A 10,274-nucleotide genomic window follows, 5' to 3' on the forward strand; every position below is an offset into this window, starting at 1 on the left:
GTCAAGATCTTACTTTGCCTAAAAATTATAGGCCTATATCTCTTTTAAATGTGGATTATAAAATTTTTGCAAAAATTTTAGCTAACAGGCTTATGGGGATCTTGCAGCAGTTTATACATAGGGATCAATCGGGTTTTATAACTGGAAGGTATATGAAGAATAACGTTAGACAAATTATTAATTTATTAGAGTATTTAGAAAAGAATAACCAAGTCTCTGCAGGCCTGATATTTTTGGATGCTGAAAAAGCCTTTGACCAAGTGAATTGGCAGTTTATGCTGTGTTTAATCAAGGAGATGAATTTTGGACAAAATATATTACAAGTATTATCCAATATATATCAAAAACAGACTGCTCAAATTATTGTAAATGGGGGTTTGTCAGAGGCTTTTGTAATAGAAAAAGGAACAAGACAGGGATGCCCGTTGTCTCCGTTATTGTTTGTTTTAACACTGGAAATTTTGTTGATTAAAATTCGGGAGTCTCAAGAAATAAAAGGAATAGAAATTAATAAAAAAGAATATAAATTAAGAGCCTTTGCAGATGACTTGGTTGTTACTTTGTCTCAACCTGTTTCTTCGGTGGTGAAATTATTACAATTGATTCAACAATATGGACGTGTTTCTGGCTTTAAAATTAATAATAATAAGACCAAAATACTAGCTAAAAATATGACTAATGGTGATAAACAGGCTCTAGTTAACTTAACAGACTTTGAAATTGTTGATAAGGTAAAATATTTGGGGGTTACATTATCTGCTTCTAATGTAAAATTGTATAAAAATAATTATGAAAAGCTGTGGATGGAGGTACAGAAGGATTTAAAAAACTGGAATAATTTACAGTTATCCCTTATGGGCAGAATTGCAGTTATTAAAATGAATGTCCTGCCAAAGTTTATTTTTTTGTTTCAAATGTTACCTATTTTAAAAAACGAACGTAATTTAGATGAATGGCAAAAAGGTATTAATAAATTTGTTTGGGCAGGGAAAAAACCAAGGGTGAAACTTAAAATAATGCAAGATTTTCGTGAGAGAGGTGGACTCAAGGTACCAAATATGAAATTGTATTATGATGCTGTAGTATTGACATTGATTAGCGACTGGGTGAATTTAACAAATACAGAAATACTTCATTTGGAAGGCTGGGACCTATTTTTTGGATGGCATGCCTATTTAATATTTAATAAAAAAGTGGATTGGGTTTTTAAGTCTCATATTATAAGAAACTCTTTGCTAAGAGTGTGGAGAAAGTATTATAAAAGTGACTTCAAAATACCATTATGGGCTATACCTCGGCATGCCATAGAAGGTATAAGGAAAGGGGTAAATATGGACAAGGTCTCTTACGTACAGTTACTAAGATGGGATGGCCAAGACTGGCAGTTAAAATCTTTGGAAGAATTAACACATGAAAACTTAACTTATTCATGGTTCCAATATAGACAAATAGTGGATAGATGGAAGATGGATTGTAAAATGGGCTGGCTTAGAGAAGATGAAATTTTTTTAAAACAAGTAAGAGATCAAAGGCCAACCCATATTAAGAGAGTTTATGGGGTTTTAGTGGAATTAGATTCAGAACTTGAACTAGTTAAAGATTGTATGATTAAATGGGCACAGAATATTGGTGAAACGATTTCAATGGATACTTGGGAACTTATTTGGATAAGAAATGTTAAATTCACACAAGCGCAAAATTTAAGAGAGAATTTTTATAAGATGTTTTATAGATGGCACCTTGACCCAAAGAAAATGTCCATTATGTACCCTAATCTACAGCCGAAATGCTGGAGATGTGGATATTTGGATGCTACTTATTACCATATTTGGTGGACGTGTAAGCATATAAAAGCTTTTTGGATTAAGATATGGTGGAATATTCAAAGAATTTTTAAAAGGAGGGTAAAATTTACTCCGCAATTATTTTTACTAGGTATTGTTATTGACTGTGATGCTAAGGAGGTTATATTGATGTTAAATTTGATTACAGCCGCTAGGTTGTTAATAGGACAATATTGGAAGAAGGAATCTTTGCCTACTTTACAAGAATGGTTTCATAAAGTTTCGTATTTGGCAGAAATGGCAAAGATTTCGGCTTTCTTAAAGGAGCAATCTCAAGAAAAATTTTTTGCGGTATGGGAAAAATGGATAAATTTTATACAACATAATTTGGATATGGAAAAATATTATTTAGCCTTTTTATAATTTGTAATGATTGTTTTTTCTTTCTTTCTTTCTTCTTTTTCTTTTTTATATATATACATTTTTTACGTATTATTATTCATATATATTTTTTTATATATATATATGCTTTATTCTTCGTCTACTTTCTTCTTTCTTCTTTCTCTCTCTCTCTTCTTTTTTTATTTTTTTTTCTTTTTTAGTATATATTATTCATTTTAAAGTTTATGTTATGCATATTATTATTATATATATTATTACTGTGATTATTATTATTATTAATTATTTTATAAATTGCAAATGTTATTTTTAAAATATTTCTTAAATAATCCTATATTCAGTTCTGGGAAGTCGGGGGGGGGGGTGGGGTGGTTGGGGAGGGGAGGGTGGATTCTTATTTGTAAAACTTTTGAAAAATTTTAATTAAAAAAAAAAAAAAAAAAACATTTGAATTATTTTAATGAAAATATTGTCCTTGAATGGATTTTTGATTTGTTTTCTTATAGATTAATATGATACTAAAGACCAGCATTGGCTGCCTTTCTGTTTTTTATATGTGTAAATGTGAGTATCTTCTACAACATTGTACCTTTCCCGTTGACAATTCCAACATTATATACCTAATCTATGAGATTAGAATGGATGTATGAAAGATCACTCCATACATCAATCATTATTTAATAATGGTTAAGTTTACACATTTTGCTGGGCAAGGACTATTATAGATCCAACGTTTGCATTTGCACAATGTAAAAATATTGGATTATTCATTCATTCACTCATTCATTCATTTAATTTATATGGTTGTATATCTCATATAAATGTCTCTAGGTGGCTGACAATTAAAATAGAATAAAAACACAACCAGCATTATAAACATAAAGAACACAAGACAAGAACATTCACCACTTCTCAAGGAATGAGCTCACCCACACTATCAGGGTCCCAAAGCTTGATGGCCAAACAAATTTTTAATGCTTTGCAAAAGGGTAACAGGGGTCAGGCAAGTCTTATCTCAGAAGGGAAATAATGTTCCGAAGGATGGCCACCATGTCAAAAAAGGACCTTTTCCTGGGCCCTGCCAGATGACATTCTCTTGTGAACAGAAACCAGAGCATGCCTCTACTGGTAGATCTAACAGGACAGGTAACCAATGGGTCTAGTCTTGTTTTTAGTTTGCTTGTGTATGCAGGTGCGCGCACGCGCAGCTCAGTATGCTATGTGAACCCAGCCCCTTTGAATAATTTATATTTGTCATGCAAACACTGAACATGACTTTATCCAAAGTAAGTACCGTATGATGAATGAAGACTGCATCTGAAAACTAATTAAAGGAAACTGTTGTAGAAGCTCTCAGATCATGTTTTTGCTGGACATTCATAATCCAATCCAAATTTACATTCTGAAAAAAGCCAGTTCTGCTAGTTTACAGCAGACACTGGCAGATGTGGCTGATGTCATAAATTCTTGCTTTTTCTTTTTCCTTTCCAAGCCCTTTTAAAACTGTTGCCTAACCACAGGAACACTCTGTTTTTATTGATCAGTCAATCACTCTGGGTGCTTCTCCAGCTGAAGAGCAAGGTATAAACATATTAAATAAAGTATGTGTTTGAAGATTTTGGGTTAATCAATTTCCAGGAAAACATGTCCTTCTTTTGTCTACTGCCAGATTTTTCTGACTCATATTTAATTATATATTCACCATAACCCTCTCAGCCAGCTGCTTATCTGACCTTACATTTTAGACCTTATTAACAAATTGAAAGCAAACAAATCCTTGGATGCAGAGAAGGTCAGTCCAAGATTACTGAAAGAACTCTCATATGAAATTACAGATCTTAAAAAAATATAAAAAGTACCAGCTCTGCAAAATAAACTTGTCTCAGAAGACTGGTAAGTAGCCAATATAATGTCAACTTTAAAAAAAGAAGCTAGGAGAGATTCTGGAAATTGCAATAGGATAAATTTGTGAAAGCAAAAATGTTGTGTACAACAGAGATAGCAAACATTTCACAACTTTTCATGGATTAAATAGATGATATATTATAAAATGACAATCTTGGCTGAAGATTCAAAATAGCTTCCGCAAGTGCTTCTTTAGATCTCTATGGAGATTCTCAGTCATCCAAAGGTGCTTTTTTCATGTGACTCTCAGGGCACAGATAAACCTCCAAGTGGCCTCAATAATTCTCAGAAAGAATGCTAATGACCAGATGGCTGCAAGGAATTTAGATCCTTCCATCCTCCACCATTCAGTCAGAACTGAAGAAGCTCCTTGGATGAGAAGCGAAACATCTTCAAGGAAAAACAAAATCCAGATGCCTTTTGAAAAAAGCACCTTTGCTTCTTTAGATATATTTATGTGAACTTATATAAGCATTTTGCCTTTTCCCATCTCCATGCCTTTTATTATTTCTTTTCTACATTAATTCCCTCCTGCCCTGGAACAATTAGGATAACAGGAAAAGATTACAAGAATGAGAAAAACAGAAAAATGTGGGAAAACATTAGACTTTTTCTAACAGAGATTGGAAAGGCAGAAAAAAATCTTCAACAAAGCATAAGGCATGTTCTACCATTCTAGACTGATCAAAGGAAGGAACAAATGGATGGCAAGAAGTGTCCTCCACAATTGTGTAACACTAAACAATTCACAGGTTGGATTATGCTGGTCTTTCCATTCTCACCTTGCAGTAAGTCTCTTGCCTTCTTAAAGAGGCCCCAAGGCATGTATGCCAATAATGCAGACTTTGGCTGGTGCTCCAGTCTTGAGGAATATTTTGTTCTCTGGTTGCTTGTTGGCTCCTGGGGAGAGGCTATGTGCCAGGATGGGCATTCGACCAGCTTCCCAAATACCAGCTACACCTGAACATTTAACATTTTGTGGAAAGCCTTCAAGCAACTACGTGGTTCCTTTTTGGCTCTCAGTGAATCAATTTAATTTTAATATAATTGGTGCTCTGTGGATCTTGTGATTCAGAAAACAGATTATAAAAGAGGAGAACAGCATTTAGTGTCTAATCCCAGGATTTAGAAGTCTGAAAATTGGAGGGTGGGTTTATTAAAGTATTATTCTTATAGTATAGCTACTTTACTTTTGGAATGCATAGCACATAACACAAGGAATCTTCCTGATACTATTTTCAGTCCAAACCCCATTTTTCTTTTCACTGAGCCATGGTGGTGCAGTGGTTAGAATGCAGTATTGCAGACTAATTCTGCTGGCTGCCAGCAATTCTATTTTCACTGGCTCAAGGTTGACTCAGCCTTCCATCCTTCCAAGATTGGTAAAATGCGGACCCAGATTGTTGGGGGCAATATGCTGACTCTGTAAACCACTGTGAAGTGGTATATAAGTCTAAGTGCTATTGCTATTCTTTCCTCCCTTTGATGTAGAAAGTTGGGAACTATCCCGACAGAGCAGAGGTCTCCAAACTTGGCAACTTTAAGATTTGTGGACTTCCACTCCCAGAATTACTCTGCCAGCATGGTTGGTTGAGGAATTCTGGGAGTTGAAGTCTACAAGTCATAAAGTTGTCAGGTTTGGAGACCTTTACTTTTGGAGCTTAAAAGAGGCCAAAGGTAAATACAATCACCAAACTATCCCAAAATCCAGACCAAGAAAACAATCATCCACTACCACTTGAAGCAACTGCCTCATTGTGTGGGTTGTGGACAACTCTCCAGAACAGTTTACTGTTTCACTGACTACTGTACTTACTACTGGGGATCATCCAAAAGCACTGATTCAACAGGAGGTAAGTGTGGCATTGCTGCTCCTAGGGGAGAAATATACAGGGGGAGTAATACAGGTGGAGCACACTGCTACCTCCTTACAGTAGGGCAGGGGTAGGCCACCTTGGCTCTTTTGTGACTGTGGACCTGAGTCATAAAAGAGCCAAGGTTCCTACCCCCACAGTAGGGGGAATGGTGCATTTCCTCTCTACTAGTTGGGGGTTCATTCTCCAGTCTGAGATAGGGGATCATCTTCGGTCATTACTGTCATGGTAGGGAGCTGTTTGCTTATATCCCACCTTATTTTTATAAGTAATTTAGGATGGCAAAGACAACGAATATTCCTTCTTTCTCTCAACAACCCTGTGAGGTGAGTTGGGCTAAGAGACAGTGACTGGCCTAAGACTACCCAGCTGGCTTTCATGCCTAAGGCAGGACTAGAACTCAGGGTCTCCTGGTTTTTAGCCTAGCACCTTAACCACTATACCAGACTGGCACTCTATAAAATCAATGTCCTTAAGATCAGCTCCAGATGCTTTTTCATCTATTAGGCAACACTGCATTTATTCCACTTCTAACTGCTGCTCCATAGGCACTTGATAAGCAGTACATGAGAGCAGTTGCTTTTTTCACAATCAAAAAGAATTCACAATGGAATATTGAAAGAAATAATGCCAGGAAGAAGGCTCTTGTACTTGAAAAGTGAGCCAGATGTCACAGTGACATGACAGGCGTTCAAGCCCTCTGTTCTAAGAGGAAAAAATGAGATAAACCAAGGAATGGCATAGTTTTCTGCCTGTCTGAGATGGTCCCCCGATCCTAACTAGCATCAACCTCTCCTCTTCCAGGGATGGAGCAGGAAAGAGAGAAGCTTCAATGATTATTTTGTTTGGTTTTGTGAGTTTTCCACTAAATGAGGCTCTGGCATGAAAAAGAGCTACCCAGTGACTGGGAACGAAGCCCAATCCCTCTGAGCACCCAAATGACTCATTAGCGTGAGGGGTCACATTGCAAAATGGGTGGGTGGGGAATAAATAAATAAAATGCCATTGATGTTCTTAAAGAGAACAGATAGAAATAGAAGACATGTACAAAAGCAAAAGTTCTAAGTACTATTCAAACATTTCAACCCAAACTACAGTAAACTTAAATACCACAACTTAACAATAAACATAGTTATACAAGAAAAGGAGGAAAAGGGGGAAATAATAAAAGTATGACAATTGTTTTTTTTATTTTATTTTTTATATGTTTTCATACATTACAAAATTATTGGTTGTTGTTGTTGTTGTTAATTGCGAAGTCGTGTCCGACCCATCGCGACCCCATGGACAACGTTCCTCCAGGTCTTCCTGTCCTCTACCATCTTCTGGAGTCCATTTAAGTTCACACCTACTGCTTCAGTGACTCCATCCAGCCATCTCATTCTCTGCTGTCCCCTTCTTCTATTGCCCTCAATCTTTCCCAGCATTAGGCCCTTCTCCAGTGAAAATTATTGGTACTATCTTACAACAAACTAATGAAATCATATTTTAGACAAATCTAGGTTACAAATGAATTAAAGTCTCCTGGACCAGATGGGTGGCACTGCAGGCTGCTAAAGGAATGCATGGATGTCATCTCAGAATCACTGACTGAAATCACTAAGAGATCCTGGAGCACAGAGGAAGTGCCAGAAGACAGGAGAAAAGCCAACTTTGTTCTAATATTAAATAAGAAAAGAAAAAAAGTGGACTTAGGAAACTACGGGCCAGTCAGCTTGACACTTATGTCTGGGGAAATCCCAGAAAAGATAATCAAGCAATGGCTTTACAAGCACTTAGAATGAATAAACTAACTGTCAAAAGCCAACAAAGATCTGTTAAAAGCAGGTTGCACTGGACAAATCTAATTGTTTTCCTTGACAATATGACTATATTAGCAGATAAGGGAATACTGCATATATAGCAAAATTAGACTTCAGTAAGGCATTTGATAAAGTAGGACGTAACTAGATAACCTGGGAGCCATTAGGGTTTCATAGATACTTCTTTAACTAAACAGAGAAACAGAATGGGAGAAAAATCAGTAGAAGTGACTTCTGACTTCCTGCTGGCTTCCCCATTGACTTTCCTTGTAGGAAGGTTGCAAGGAACATTGGAAATGATCACATGACTGAAGCTGACTGCAGTAATATGATGCAGCAGCAGTGAACCAACCATTACTTTGCAAATTTCAATCCCACAGAAGTCATGAATACATTTGGATGCAGTTAACCCATTTGAGGTACATTGATTAAAAAATTGTTGCCCTATGATGTAACATTTACCCAATTGAAAATTACAATCAAAAGACACAAGAGTTTTAATAGTATATAACTTGTTTTTGAAATCAGAACACTGATACTCTGAAATTTTGTGGTGCCCTGTGGATTTTGGGGTCCTAAAGTGTACCCCGTTCTGTTTACGCCTAAACCTGGCACTGCTAACAATACCTTTATTATAAGGTTGCAATAACAGAATTTTGAACTCTGAAAGTACATGACAAACCACAGTCCTAGATCGTCCAGAATGAGGGTCAGGAACTTGGTGCACGTTAGCAATTTTATTTACTACCGTATTTTCCCGTGTATAAGATGACTTTCTAGAGCCTGAAAATCTTCTCAAAAGTCAGGGGTCGTCTTATACACAGGAATATACGGGTAGCTGTTCTCTGAATTTAAAACCAATCTGCCCCCTAGTGGCCAGCTCTATTTTTTTTTACAGAAATAAGCACTGACAGGACAAAGCTTTCTAGCAGCAAAGGAGCTCCTATTGTGCTCATCTATAAACAGAAATTCAATATTGTACTGTATTTTCTGGCGTATAAGATGACTTTCTAAAGCCTGAAAATCTTCTCAAAAGTTGGGGGTCGTCTTATATGCCCAGTCGCCTTATACGCCGGAATATACGGTAACTAACAAAGTCAGCACTGGGGATAACTTCTCCCCAGAGCTCTTTATAGTGTGTCCACGCCCACATCCCCACCCTCCACCCACAAACCACCATCCGGTTAATTATCCTTATAACCCCACCCCCGTGCCCTAACCCCCCCCCGTGCAGCCCCACCCCCCATGGTCCAGCGTCCGCCCGCTTGCTGTTGCTGCCGCATGTTTGCTGCCTTCAGTTGCAATGGTAAGTTTATGTGCTTAGCTGCTGGCCAGTCCTTTCCAGCCATACAGATGGCAATGTGCGCCTCCTCCCCTTTCAGGGCCGCGCTGGGGTTGACTTGTTGCTGGGGAGGGTGCTCTGGGTCGGCTGCGGGACCCTCCACTGCGTCGGAGAGAGACCGCCCACCACCCGACATGTCCGGCCGCTCCCCGTCTCCCTGCTGGCCGGCAGCGTCCAAAGCTGGCTGGGAGGCCGTCGGCCGTTCCTGCGCTCCCAGCTGGCCGGCGGGATGGGGCAGTCTGGTCCTGGAACCCGTCAGCTGTTCCTGTGTTCTCAGCTGGCCGGCGGGGTGTTGCAGTCCGGTTCCGGCACCCTCTGCAGCGCTGGGAAGAAGCTCCACGCTGCCTGACGCTGCCGGTTCCTCCCCCCCTCCCAGCTGGGCTGTGGCGCCTTCTCCAGTGTCCAGGGCCGGCCGGGAGGCGGCAGGCTGCTTCCCTGCTGCTGGTTCCTCCCTGCCTCCCAGCTGAGCGGCGGGGCATCTTGCAGCCGCGGTGTCGAGGACTGGCCGGGAGGCTGTAAGTTGTTTCCCTCCTCCCGGCGGGCGGTTGCGACGGTGCGGGCTGGCTCCGGCTCGGCGTGTTGGTGGGGGTGGGGTTGTTTGCTCATTCCCCCCCCCCCACCGAATGGCAAGCCCCTTGGGGCTTGACATTACATCTCTTCCCCCCCCCCTAACTTTACTATGGAGTTCCTTTTGAGACATTTGTCACAACCTCATTGCTTCTGCAGGCTAAGCTACACTGTTGCCTAGTCTACTGTTCTTCTTCCTCTTTCTCCTCCTTCTATCTCTCAAGGATATTTACAGAACCATAGACTATTCTTACAGACTATTACAAACATAGACTGAAAAAAAACAATTCAATGCTGTAGTATTGAGGGCTCTTCAATGGGTTCAAGTAAGATGACCTATAATCCTGCACCACCCTACCCCCCAAATTAGGGAACACAATACAGGTAGTCCTTGACTTACACTAGTTCATTCAGTGACCATTCAAAGTTACAACAGCACTGAAAAAAGTGATTTATGACCATTTTTCACACTTATGGCCATTGGGGCTTCTCCATGGTCACGTGATCAAAATTCCGATGCTTGGCAACTGACTCATAACTGACCTTTTGTGACCTCCTGACAAGCAAGGTCAATGGGGCAGCCAGATTCACTTAACAACTA

The sequence above is a fragment of the Crotalus tigris genome, unplaced genomic scaffold, assembly GCF_016545835.1.
Source record: "Crotalus tigris isolate CLP2741 ecotype Arizona unplaced genomic scaffold, ASM1654583v1 scf7180000017987.690289119674:8195010, whole genome shotgun sequence".
In the NCBI taxonomy this organism is placed as follows: domain Eukaryota; kingdom Metazoa; phylum Chordata; class Lepidosauria; order Squamata; family Viperidae; genus Crotalus; species Crotalus tigris.